The sequence below is a fragment of the Taudactylus pleione genome, unplaced genomic scaffold (genome assembly GCF_031769625.1).
Source record: "Taudactylus pleione unplaced genomic scaffold, aTauple2 ptg000201l, whole genome shotgun sequence".
Lineage (NCBI taxonomy): Eukaryota > Metazoa > Chordata > Amphibia > Anura > Myobatrachidae > Taudactylus > Taudactylus pleione.
In genome coordinates this window covers 40,742,878-40,757,506 of record NW_028284603.1, presented here as the reverse complement: position 1 = coordinate 40,757,506, position 14,629 = coordinate 40,742,878, and the positions used below count along the sequence as shown (strand labels likewise).

General features: G+C 42.0%; 1 protein-coding gene across 5 annotated transcripts in view; it reads right to left on the bottom strand.

Annotated features, from left to right (window-relative positions):
• Positions 1-14,629, bottom strand: part of RALGAPA2 (Ral GTPase activating protein catalytic subunit alpha 2) — a 398,803-nt gene that overhangs the window by 349,623 nt on the left and 34,551 nt on the right. The gene's annotated exons all lie outside the window — the stretch shown is intronic.

The window sequence follows — 14,629 nt, the reverse complement described above, 5'->3', positions numbered from 1 at the left end:
CCCCAAAGCTTAACTGTGTAAAAAAAATGCAAAAAACCTCACTGGACACCCCAAATAGGTACTTTAGTTTTAGGGGCAAAAAAAAAGGTTTTTTTTTTATTGCGGGTGGATTTTTCATGATTTTTAAAAGTTCAAATTAGCCACATAAAAATATGCTTACACCCATTTTCATGTATCCCAAATTTGCTTGGACTACTCAATTTCCCCCAAAAAACTATGCTATTCTTCATCACTTTTTCAAAGACGCTAAACAGCACCTACTGAGACCATTTAAAGACCCAAAATACCTCCAGCAGGTGAACCCCCATGTCACACCATCTTTAGGGGGGTGTCAGGCTGATTTCCCAAAAAATGACAGCAATTTTCGCATGCTTTGTTTACGACGATTTGGAATTGAATACGGGGAGATACGCAAGGATGAGCGCAATACTTTTTTCGCACCCAAAACCTCTGATGTCAGCGAAAAGTCCGGCAACGGACTTTTCGCTCCTAATCGAATACAGTCCTTAGGGTCCAAACACAGCTATGCTCTGAAAATACCAAAAATCCTACATATTGGCATTTGTTTAATTTTTTTTTACTTGAAACTCTCCCCTTACATCCAGCTTTGCGGGCGTCAGTCAGATGCCCTGCTGGAGAAATACAGATTCTCCACTCACAGCCATCAACAGCCCGAGATGGCACTTCAGACAACGGCCAATGCCATCTACCCTCCCTCCTGCCAGTCTATAGGTCTGAGGGGAGCACAGGTAGCATGACTGTGCCTTGGCAAGATTTCTCAAGTGGTGTCCTGGAGAGAGATAAAACAAGATCTGTAATTCCATTGTATTTTAAATAGCATAGGCTACAGAACATGACACTGTGCCCGCACTTTTATTATGCACTCCCAAAGAGTAATTGTATAGTTGTTAAATAAATATATATGTATTTGTTCCTCAAACTGCGAAAGTTTGGGAACCAATGATTATAACCTATAAATTCTATTATTGACACAACAGATTAATTGTACCTAAATTAGGATATACTTATGTTGTGATTTGATAGCACTAAGTCAGAAAACAATAAACGTGTTGTAGGAGTGGTAGGTTGTTGAACTATTTACATGAAACAAATGATGATTCATTCTAAAGGACCTCAGTTACACAAACTGAAGCATGTGACCTTATCCAATACATGTTACACCAGACGAACAAGTATTTCATTCAGGTAATGTACTTAAAGGCCACCTCCATCTTTTAGAAACTTTAATATAATAGGACGCCTAGGGGCGGTATTCAATTGTTTTCGCGGTCCGGATCTCCCATCTATAGTGACGGGAGTTTGCGGGCCGCTGTTCAATTGTTCCTTCTTTTCGAGCTGATCGCGCCCAAAGTGGTCGGGTTTAGCCGCTCGCGAGTGGGTCTGAATCAGGCCCAATGTCTGCCCACCAACACAACCGTCAAATCTTTCAGATATAATGTAGCTGTATCTATTCAGAATGGCCAACTCAGATAAACACAGGATGACCACTGATACCATCGCACCAGAACTGCTATAATTCTGGAAGGAGTTAATACTTTTTGTGGGTTGGGTCGTTATTCTCCATTTACAAGTTTGCTTAACTAACAATTAGCCATTTCCAATTGCTCACAATTTGTCTAAGTACTTGTCCTCTGGTGTAGTATTCTATGCTTATCTTACCCATCAGTGTCAAAGGAAAGTACAAGTCATTAGCCTCATACCAGCTAACAACGGGACAGAGTTTTTCTGTTAATAACAAATACTCAGAAACTTTTCAGGTATTGGATTCCATCAAAGGGCAGTATTCCTTAAGGACTCCATTGAATAGGAGACTCAAGTTGGATGATGTTGATTATTATTATTATTATTATTATTATTATTATTATAATAATAAAGTGAAGATCTATTGTCATAGTATTTTGCAAATTTGTGAATATATATATTATATATATATATATATTTATTTTATTTATTAACAGTTTCTTATATAGCGCAGCATATTCCGTTGCGCTTTACAATTGGAAACATTGATAGAACAAAACAGGGTAATAACAGACAGACATAGAGGTAAGAGGGCCCTGCTTGCAAGCTTACAATCTATATATACATACATATGGAGTGAACCTCTGCGCAACTGATGTCTGAGGAAAGAAATCCGCAATACTTTGCCCGGTTACGGCCAGACAATAATATTGGCAGAGGTGTTATGACCAATACAGATGTGGCAATGGATGTGTTGGAAACTGGCACCTCTCAGGCTCCTAGAGGCATCTCTAGTTCGCCTGGTCCTACAAAAGCTGGCGGACAACTGGTCAGCAAAATGGTGAAAAGCGAAAGCCTTAGTTCACAATAATCAGGATGTTTTTTCTTCCCTGCCTGGGCGCACTGCCTTAATAGAACACAAGATAAATACACCTGGAGGAGTGGGCGTGAAGCAGCAACCATATCGTATTCCTGAGGCATGGCGACAAGCTAACTGGCAAGAAGAAAGTCTGGTCCTTGTACTTCTCGCTAGACCGCTCGGATGTCGCACTGGCTCTTGTAGGGGTACATTGGCGGGGAAAAGTACAACCCAGCGTCCACAGGAAACAAAAACTATTTGTCCCTGTGTCAGAGTGTGCCACTTTACAGGGAGAATAAAGTATATACGCCTGAGAAGGGTGAAATGATGTAACAGCCAAGTAGTCAACACAGAAACATGGATGTCTTCTCTAGAGGAAGTAAGATGACTGAAGGGTGTCGGCCATCACCAAGGAAAACGTGCGCTTTCCCAAGCTTGGAAAAGCGAAAGGGGATGTGTGGTGAGAGGGTTTGTCTCTCACCTGAATTGCCCACATTCTGGTGAGATCAGCTCACTCCAAGGGAGGACGGAGTGAAGCCCGTGCGTTCTGCATTAGCAGTGGAGGTGTGGAATTCCAGGTTTTCACAGTTACACAGACCCAGCTGGAATAATCACTGGAGCACAGGAAGGGTTTAAAACTCACACGCACCTCAAGCTCCTTGCTCCTGATGCTGGATAAACTGGCCAGGCGATAGGCATGGGGTGGTGGTTAGCATTAGGGTGCTAGGACCTGGAAGGTGCACAGATATTAAAACCGCTGACTGTTAAGCACAAGGAGTGCTGGGACATATACTTTTATGTTTATTTCCTTATTTTCTGTTATGTGCCTGTGTGTATCCAGGCCTATGCTCACTTATGCTAAGGTGCAGTGTCTGCTACCATTAAGAAGACACTGCTTTACCAAGTACCTGCCTGTCTGGAGTCCTCATTTCAACCCACACACACACATATATACATGGTGCCATAGAGATCCACATAACAAGAAAGTGAAGAAAACAGGGCATACATAAAACAGGTACACACATAGTAGACAAAGTGCAGACATGAAAATAAAGATAGGATAAATTATCACTATAGCTTTAGCATACATAAAGTGACCTTTCCTGTAGGTTTAGTGCTGTTTAAAACATTACTTATCTACGTAAATAACTTATTAATCCAAGCCTCTAAATAAAAGCTTTTGCCACAAAAATACATACAGACCAGTGTGTGTAAAGCAAACAGAGAATAGCATTTACTTTAATAAAACTATCAAAACTATATAAATAAAATAAAGACCCCGGTTTAGGGGTCTGCCTGTTCATTTGGACTAATTTGTTGAACCACTGGACGGATCTTGATGGGTGTTTCACTATTCTATACAGCATTGGTCGAGGAAAGTTTAGGTGTATGAACCATTCATCTATGTCAAAAGGGAGCCGAGCAGTCACGATTTTAGTGAAATCACAGAGAAAAATATTGCACCTAGCTGCTGAAACAGCAAATCAAACGGAGGTCCCCATTTACCAAGGAAGCATAACCCCCTTTAGCACTTGCTAAAGGGGTTATGTCCTCGTTTCTGCATTTAACAAACAGCGTTAATCTAAGATTACCGCTGTTTGTCACAGCATAGCATCTTTTAGATGGCGAGAGTGATACGCTCCCCATTGCCGACAATGGAGACCCGACGGTGGCTTTCCGGCTTCAGCAAAGCCTTCCAGGCACTGCCAGGTCCCTGTGTCATGCACATGCGCAGACGTACCGTCACGCATGCGCATTACACCGGAGCCCCGTCGCTGGCACAGTTAGGCTGCCAGCAGAGGACCTCGCTGAGGACGAGGACTTCATGGGACCTCGCCGGAGGGATAAGTATTGGTAAATACCAGTGAATTTTTCGTTAGTATACTAAACGGTGTAGGAGTTACAATGGTTTCTATATGTGCCTCCCACTTTTTAAGGGGCCAAAAGTAATGGGACTATCAACTCAAAAGCTATTTCCTGGACAGGTGTGGGCTATTCCCTCGTTATTTCATTATCAATTAAGCAGGTGAAAGGTCTGGAGTTGATTCTAGGTGTGACATTTGCATATGGAATCAGTTGCTGTCGACTCTCAATATGAGATCCAAAGAGCTGTCACTATCAGTGAAGCAAGCCATCATTAGGCTGAAAAATCAAAACAAACCCATCAGAGAGATAGTTTTGGCCATGTTGAGCTTGAGAGAGCACTCAAACATCCAGGAGGAGATGGCAGAGAAGCAACTGGACACATGAGAAAGGAGGGAAAGAGAGAGGTCAGGAGAGTAGAGTTATAGTTGACTGTCGTCGACACAGAGGTGATATTGGAGGCCGAAGGAATGGATGAGTTCACCCATGGAGGAGGTGTACAGAGAGAAGAGTAGAGGGCCAAGGATGGGACACTGCGGGGCGCCCCTGGGAGGTAAGGATAATTGGAGTGACGTGAACTGGAGGCAGAGACAGAGAAGTATCAGACCAATGGTGCAGCGTAGTAGAGGGTAATCCATGGCATCGATAGATAGATTAATAGACAGATTGACATGTTCTGTTGTCTTCATACCGCCTAATATATAATGGATAATAACAATAGTAATAAGTACAACTGGAAGTCCACAGACAGCCCTTGATCAATCAAGATTGTGAGACCAACAGCCAGTGTGTGCTGTGCAGATGGGTGGCACTATGTACATGCTGAGTACATGTATATACTCTAGTTCCAATGTTTGCAAATAAATGCACATGTACAGGATGGGTCACATCCAATTGGGAGTTTCATGCTATCAGAATTGCAGAGAGGTGAGAAAGATCATCGGCACTTCTTGGTATATCTGCCTAAACGCCATACAAAGATTGCACAAATCTGAAATTATGATGCGTCACTGACATGGGAATGAGCACTGGAGGGGGGCAGAAGGGAGGGTCAATTTCTACTGCACAATCTTTTGTCTTCTTAGCAATTATGTGCAAAACTCCTTCTAGTAAACACATTTAAATGAAGAAAAAAAATTTAACAACAGGTGCAAGCAGATAAAAGACAGAACAGGTGTGGTATTATAAGGTTGACATTCATAATGTTGACATAATAATTTTGACACATCATGAGGACAATGCTAAAATGTTGACATGATAGAAGGTGCCCCAGCGGTGACTTACCTGCTCCCGGTGGTCAAGTGTTGAGCAGGTGCGGCTCAGACCTCTGAGGGAGCGGCAGTACTGCGAAGTATTCTTCCCTTCTTCTCCTAACCCTACATCTGGTGCCTATCCATAAACCAGCCCACCCCACCCAAGCAGCCTAACCCTAACTTCGCTGTAGTGGCTAACCCTAACCCTCCCACAGCCTAACCCTAATGTTGGCATTCTGAGAATGTTGGGATTGAAGATGTCGGCATTGTGAGCATGTCAACATGTTGCCTGTCGACAATATGTTTGTCGACCTTATGACTGCATTCCCAAAGTTCATTATAAACAATTAGGTACTGTACTTCACCCACCCTACAGAAATAACTGACATTTTGCTGAATGTGCAAACTAAGCACTTTTAACCAAAGATGCTTACTAGTGCAATTACTGGCATGATTTACATCAAATATTTCTGGAACAGTAAATAAAGCTAGCTCTCCAAAGGGCAAGATGAGACTGACAGTTGCTTATCTTACAATAACAGGATTTTATATGCATGTCCATTTGCACTATACATCCTCTTCCTTTGCAGCTGACTCACATCTAGAAAAGCACCAATGAAACAATCAAAGCAGGAGCTCGGCAAAAAAAAGGTCAAGAGACTGCTACAGTGCAAGCTTCCTCCTGTTTTCCTGTCCAGCACCAATTAGAGTCTCCATAGACTGCTCTGCATGTGCTTATCAGTTACTCACTGCTGGGGGGAGGCTTCTCTAAGCGTTTAACCTCTTGTTCGCTGGGGATGCAAACTTGTAGCTTTAGTAGCTGTCCGAATTTACGTTCAAAGACAGCTTATTATGGTGTTGTTTTGTACGCTATGTTAGATTTATTTATTTTATTACAAAAGGAAGTGCTCACTAAAGGAGATGGAACTGGATGAAAGCTTATGTGTGGATTAACCGTTTTTCTGTGCCAATTGTACGTTCTCTGTACGCAGTCACCATAGCTTGAATGGCTGATAAGAGTCCGATCTCTAGAGGGAATGGGTCAGAAAATAGACAAATGAACGGACATCTCTCAGGTCGTACATGGTACAAGCACCAAAATAGCCCAGGTGTCCCCCCCGTAAAGCCACATGAAAAAGGATACAAATCTGGGTGGGTGTCCGCAGCTTTGACTAATACCATACAGCCAACCCCTACTGCAAAATGGTTTGCATATGGCCTTCCCGTTCACCCATACTAAAAGGTTATATGTAATCCCTTATCACCATAACTTATGTATCTAATCAGTGCTCTTCACCAAAGAGGTGTCAGCATCAGTAACAGCCAGGTAAATGACCCATTACAGAGAACTCAGATGCGGGCAACTCTCCTGGATATTAGAGGTAACAAAATACACCCTATTACATTCCTATCAAAAAAGAAAAAAACACTTTTGAAGCAGAGGACTGCAGATGTGAGCAGGCACCTCCGCAGTCCAGCTACAGATGTGTCCTCACACATCATTGCTGCAGTCTCGCCAAACAGCACCTCCCGGGGTGCCAGGACCCATATGACTGATAGTACTGGGCGTCTTTAAAATGCATCTTAGTCACAATGCGAAGCAACTGGGACGCACCAGGAGACTGCGCTGATTGAGATGCGACACTTGTATATCTGTGGGACTATGGCTGGGTACACACGTAAAGATTTTCTGTCCAACCATCCAACTAGTTGATTGGTTGGAATGAAAATCTGGTAACGTATGGGAGTAACTGATGATCAGCAATTTCCTCCTAAATGTCAGAAATCAGATGAAAATGGTCGTCAGACAAGTTTGTTAAATGTTTGATCTAAACAATTTGCTCAAACAACAGTTTTTAGTCCATTTTCCGGCATTTGGGAGCAAATTGCCGATTGTCATTTGCTTTCATACCTTACCAGATTTTCATTCCAACAAATCAACTAGTTGGATGGTTGGACAGGACATTTTTACGTGTATGCACCTTAAGGGCTATTTCACATTTGCCGGTTTTGGCAGGGCGGCAAAGAGCCGCCCGGTTTTAGCCGGCTGTGAAATATAGTAATGCGGGGAATCAGCTGGGTCCTTTCACACGGCCACGGCACAGTCGCCGTGTTACAGCCGGGAATATCTACTGTGCAGGACGGCTGCCGTGCCATGTCCGTGCTGTCCCTGCACGCCAGTGGTGTAAAGGAAACAATGTTTCCTTTCACACACACTGGCTTCTGCCGGCCGGGCACGTGCAGTAGCGGCTACTGCTGCACATGCCCAATTGGTTTAAAAAAAAAAAAAAAAAACACATAAAAAGCGGCTCAAAGCCGCTGCTTGTGAAAGGCACACAATACCTTGAATAAGCCGACCGGCTACCGCCAGGTTCTTCCCGTGCCGGCCAAAACTGACAAATGTGAAAGTGGCCTAAGTCTCTGAATCTGTATACTATGCAGGGGGCGCTGCTTTTTTTCATGCCAAGTTCCATTGTGCCTCGATAAAGACTCAGTGACACACAGATATACAAGTGTTGCATATCAAATTAATCAGTACAGTCTCCTGGTGCGTCCTTTTTCAGCAACAAAGACACACAAAAGACGCATGACGCTAGCAGAGATGCACAGGACCTGCAGGCTTCTAGGTACCATAAATGATCAGTACTTGTTCATACACAGATTCACATTTCAGGGGAAATAACATAGTATTGGAGGCTTTGTCCTTTTATCAGCACATATTTTGCAGAAATTTGTGCTCATGCTAAATCCCAGTTTAGCGAGTTTAATCCATATTGTCAACTGCAAATCCTGTGGTCTAAAGGGCAGGACTGAATTTTAAAGCTCAGTTAAATCCGCTATTAACTTTATTAAATTATGGACATAAAGCTCAAAATAAAAAGAAAGTAAATATATACACACAAATGTGAAAGTTTGTTATCTTTGCCAAAACGTTCACTAAACAAATATATTGCCTCACCCGGCATTGCATGAAATGCCTACTCATATTTAATCATTTCTCTTCCTGATTTATATTGTGTGCACGATTGCTACCATTCAGTTTAGCTAGCGAGTACACACATACATCATTATAAATTTGATTTTACAAGTGCCTTTGTTCTTTCTTGAGAACTTCACTTGTTTGAAGGACATCAATTTGTGAAATGATCTCTGAAGTTATTCATGACAGAGCTGTGAATTGTATTTTAGTGTGTTCAGTAAATAGTATACAGGTTGAGTCTCCCATATCCAAAATGCTTGGGACCAGGGGTATTTGGATAATGGAATATTCCGTATTTTGGAATATTTGCATATCATAATGAAATATCTTGGGAATGGGACCCAAATATACACACAGAATGCATTTATGTGTTACAGGTATATCCACCTTATACACACAGCCTGCAGGTAATATTATACAATATTTTCAAGAATTTTGTGGCTCAAGCAAAGTTCGTGTACAGAAATTAAATTCATTTATGTTTCATATACACCTTATACACAGCCTGAAGGTAATTTTATACAATATTTTTAATAATTTGTGCCTTAGACAAAGTTTGTGTACATTGAACCATCAAAAATCAAAGGTTTCATTATTTTAGTCATGCCAAAATAATTCCGTATTTTGGAATATTCCGTATTTCGGAATATATGGATATGGGAGACTCAACCTGTAATTACCTGAAATGATCTCTGAAGTTATTCATGACAGAGCTGTGAATTGTATTTTAGTGTCTTCGTTATATAGTATATTCAGTGTCAAAACAATATTGAGGCTTCATAACATTTGGTTTTTCGTAAAGATATAGATTTTTATCATTGTTACTTACTAATCTGCAAAATTATTACAAGCATTGCAATGTCATAACAGAGGGCAAGCTGATGGCAAAGTTAGGCTGGGTACACAAACTATATCGGCCCGATTTGAAGTTCCCGGGCAAATCAGAATGACAAATCGGGCATATCTGTAAGTGTGTATGCTCGATTTGCGCGCTACCACGGTTGCATGCTATATCTCAGGTTGGCCCTGCTGCATGACCAACCAGAAGATATCGTGTATGATGCAATGCTGCCAAATACAGCATGGCATCCTACATGGCACCGTCGCCCCCTTCATCTTGCAAGTGTGTAAGCACTCGCCAATGCAGAGTCCCGTCGCTCGTAATATGGGTCGGCTACAGTATTAATAATGGCCAATTAACTGAAAAGACACTTTATATAAAATATACCATTTGTCACACAAATATGTAAGTTAAATATTCAGCTCATCTAATCGGAAGAGAGCAGACAAGACCAAGCAATCAGAACAGATCTGACCAGCTGGCACTTATGCGGGATACAGCTAGTGTGGATGGATAATAACCACACAACCATATCTTACAGTCCCAATGTGAATTGCAGGCCTCATCTGCAGTAAATGGAGTCCTGGACAAGTGCTCATAAGGAGATGTCTCCCTCTGCAATTGTTGACACTGTGAACCCCATGTTCCAGCATCTGTTATTTTACTGATGCCGACACCTCTTTGGTGAAGAGCACTGATTAGATACTTAAGTATACCTTGAGCACCCAAACTTTGAGAATCACTGAATTAAATGTTGTACACTATCAGCTGACAGAGGTTGACATGTAATTTTGTAAATAAAGATCTAATGAAATATTAAAGACATACATTGTTCTGCCATAATCATCATGTTGGAATGTAATAATAGTTAGCCTGAACTCTGACCCCTCCCACCTGCCAGTGACGGTACACACAGAGTTCCAGCATTACACACGTCTACAGTCTACCAACACTTCTGCATGGGAGAGAAGACCTAGGAACAGAGGGGCAGACACAGTATTAAGAGAGCGAGAGGGGCGTGGGGGAGTGGTTATTGATCTCCGATATGGTCATCTTAAAAAGGTCCATAATTAGGGGACAAATTCAATTGAACGCGATGTGAATAGCAATGGGAAGGAGTTGCCGGTGCTATTCAATTGTTTCCCCCTTGCCCAGCACTTAGTCAGGAGATGATGGTTAGCGCTCCTTAAGCTGGGTATTTAGTGAGCTAATCAGCATTTTCCGACTTAAGTGCTGGCCGCTATGTTTAGTGCCACGCTAAGCTAAAAAACAGCATCACAGCCGGCAATTTAGTGGGACTAACAGCGCATTCAATTGCATAGCTGGGAACCATTCCAACATCGCATTCAACCGAATTGCCCCCTTAGAGTTTGAACACTGGGGTATTTAAAGAAAGAAAGGTCCGTCAGATATAATTAAAAAGAAATATAAATATATATATATATATATATATATATATATAAATAAAAAGATTTGATGGATGTGGAATATTAACCCATGTGTGGAGCATTTAGTGTATCTGGAATTGTACTAGACTGCAGAATGAATGTATATAATTTTGAATAGTTACACTTTAAAATAAAAAAAAGCTAAAATAAATGTGCAACAACATGAACACATGGTCAATCTACAATTAAGAGATACACAGTTGTGACAGAGTTTTCCAAAGAAAATGACACGTGAAAAACAAACATTTTCCAATAAAAAGAAGATTATATGTAAAATACAAGTTGCACTCTATAGAGGAAGCCACTCTGTAAGAACAAAAGTCCTATATTTAGAATATTTATATTTAACGAGCTCTATGGGTAAGGAAACAACTTTGCAGTCCTCAATGCTTTTGCCATCAATGGGGTACATAAATAAAGTTAGTAATTTGACCACTTGTAACACAAGGAGCTTGACTGGCTGTTGTAGGACAACAAACTATCTGACAATGCCTTGCTGGGGGAAAATGGATTTGGCTTATCAAAAACAACTAATATTTACCACTTTCAATCATCACACTACAGGGACAGGAGCCACCTTTGTTTTTACAGTACACAACATGAAACTAGCTTATGTTGAATATGTAGGGGACGAAAATATACAAGAAGTAAAACCACAAATGTACCTTGAGCAAACTGTCCTCCTAATACATAGAGGTAAATTTGAAAGAACAACAGAGTACATTGCACATTAAGATGCAACTTGCTGCCCTGTCTGCAAGCAAAGTTCCCTTGTTCACCCAGGAATTATTCCAACTACAATATATAGCTAACCCATACTGCAGAGTCTTCTATTATCAGAATAGAGAAATGTAGCCCTTTTGTAACTGCCGGTACACAACACTTGTAGTCGCAGCAGTTGGTGAAGCAGCAGGTTGCATAAGCCAGGTCTAGTTAGTACTCCAAATACACACTGTGAACCTGGTAATGAAATGTAACTGCTCACCTTACCACCTTAACTACAGAAGCTTCATGAAAATGGTCTGAATCTCAGGGTTTTAATACCATGCAGTCACCACCCACAGGGCTCCTTGCTTTGTGTCACTTAAGTTAATTTTATCTGTGCTGAACAATTTATCCTGGAAGACTTTCTACCCACCTAAGTCCCCTGGGTAATTGCTGCACTAAACACAGTAATTCACGGAGTACTCTATCCCCCACTGGGTACCATTAGGCAGAGTCCACATCTAAACATTTAGCACAGCATGTACATGTTTTTAGAGAGGAGATGTTCTAAACCACATTTCTCTTCTTTTCCAAGGAAAGGCAGCTTGGTCCCTTTTTTTTCTTTGTGTATCTTGAACAAAATAGGTGAACAAAAAGTAAAAATCAAAATCAATTTGTAATTGGTATATGGCCAGTTAGGATTAGATAAAATATACAGCATTCAAATATATCCGGAAATATTTTAAAACAGCAACAATGGCACCATCACACTCAAGAGACTTGGACATTCAAAAATTCCCTTTCACATTTCAGCATACGTAAAGTCAAATATATACCACTAAAGCAAGTACATTTTTTGTAATTACCAAAATTATTATGCCACTGGGTACAGTGTTTTATAACAATTCTTTATCTAAACCAGTGGTTCCCAAACTTTTTGGAATCACGGCGCCCTAGAGTACCAGAATTGTTTTCATGGCTCCCCTAAGTTTAAGTTAGTTATTGAGAAATTCACAAAATAATCTAGTAGAATAGTAAAGTGAAGTAAATTGTGCTGACCTGTCACCCTTAGGTTCAGTTATGTGGTGGACAGGTTTGCACTTGTTTGTCCACATATCTACATTACATTGACTATAAATAATTTGGATTGGTTGCTGGACCACCAACCTGAGGCACACCTGCATGTCTCCCAAGGCACCCCAGGGTGCCACGGCACAGAGTTTGGGAACCACTGATCTAAACAGTAACTTTTTGTTAACAAAGTATATAAAATAATGTTTTAGTATTCTGCTTCTTTAAAGAGGGTTATTGGCACCCCAAGTGTACAGCAGTGGTTCCCAAACTTTTTTGAATCACGGCACCCTAGAGTATCAGAATTGTTTTCACGGCACCCCTAAGCCAAGAGTTTGTTATTGGGAAATTCAGAAAAAAAATGTAGTAAAGTAGTAAAGTGAAGTAAATTGTGCTGACCTGTCACCCTTAGGTTCAGTTATGTGGTGGTAGTGGTGGACAGGTTTGCACTTCTGTTTGTCCACATATCTACATTACATTAACCATAAATAATATGATTTGGTGCTGGACCACCAACCTGAGGCACCCCTGCAAGTGTCCCAAGGCACTCCAGGGTGCCACAGCACACAGTTTGGGAACCACTGCAGTACAGGGTTCTGATACACAGCTGCCAGAGAAGAGCTGCCGGATTGAGCCGCTGTTGAGCTGAAAAGACACCAGAGCCTCTCAGTTGTACATTGAGCAGTGCTGATTTATTAATTTCCACATGCTCTGCAGATTGGAATTAAGGGCCCCCAAACATCAAGCAGCCGCTTCAACGATTCCCCAATCTGCCGGTCGGGAATGATGATCGGCAGCCATCGATGATCACCGATCCGTTGGGGAACTTGTGAAATTCTTCTTGCTAAAAGTCCCCGATTTGTTGAACACGATCATATTTTGATTGTGATCGGCAAATCCGGTTAGTCCATCAAGCTAGATTTCACCGATTCCCCGGCATCTGGCGATCGGGAAATTGGTCCAATCTAATGCTGGCGAATGGGGGGGGGGGGGGGGGGCTTTACTCCTAGAGTTTCCAGTACTGAATTCTTTGCTCTCACACCACAACAACAGCGGAGCAAATAACAATAGTATACAGTTTTATATCCATTAAAAAAACCTGAAAAATACTCTGTATAGGAATGTAGATTGGGGCCCGACAAATCCCGGGGGCCAGGTCGCCATGGCTACCAGCTGCCTGGCTACCAGATTTTGCAGTGACGGAGGAAGCAGATCCTCATCCGCTCTGGTGGAGTTTCATGCCTATAGTATTGCGGTGTTCATATCATGCACAGGAGTGCATGTGCTGAGTGTCGCCTGCGGTGACTGCTGTGTCTGTGTCCATCCCGGCCTGCGCTGATGACTCCTCTCCATCCTGGCCTGCTCTGATCCCTGCTGTCTGTCCCAGTCTACGCTGATCCTCCTGTACGTCCCGGCTGTATACTGACTCCTATCTCCGGCTGCATAGAGTTCTCTGGTAGTAGGGTCTACGCGTAGCCAGGGATTGCGGAGCAGCTTCAAAGGGATAGTGGTGTGACCACGAGAGGAGGGGGGTTTTGTTGTACTTTCTGGCACCATTATTTTATGTGAAATGTGGTCCGTTATTACTGCAGGGAGGGGGGTGGAGCAGGGGAGCTGTGCAGAGCAGTGACCATTTTGTAGACTAGTATAGTGTGTATAACACACAGAGCTGTGCTCCTTACTCACTCCTGCAATTTTTTTGTGGGGACAGTGATCTGGCTCCTACACTTTCATCCTGGCTCCTAGATTTTAGAAATATTTGTCAAGCCCTGATGTAGATGAATACATTCATTTGTTTATGTTCTATGCTAAATGCTAATCAATGAAATGCGGCATAATAAAGATTGATAACCAGCCTAGGCTCCAATTACATGTCAGTTCTCCAATAACAAAAGCTTTTGGACAGTTTAAAAAATAATGGGGGAGATGTAAGAAGCGCCAATGCGGTATCAGCACATGTTATGTGCACTGATACCGCTTCTCCCCGATGTATGACTGGGGGGCTTGGCGGTAAATGACAGGGGCGCTATCAGCGCTATCTACAAGATAGCAGCGTCAATAGCCTGGGCTATGTATGAACGGTCAGTTCGCCTGACCGTTCCGCTCGCTGTAGCTGCTATCAGCAGC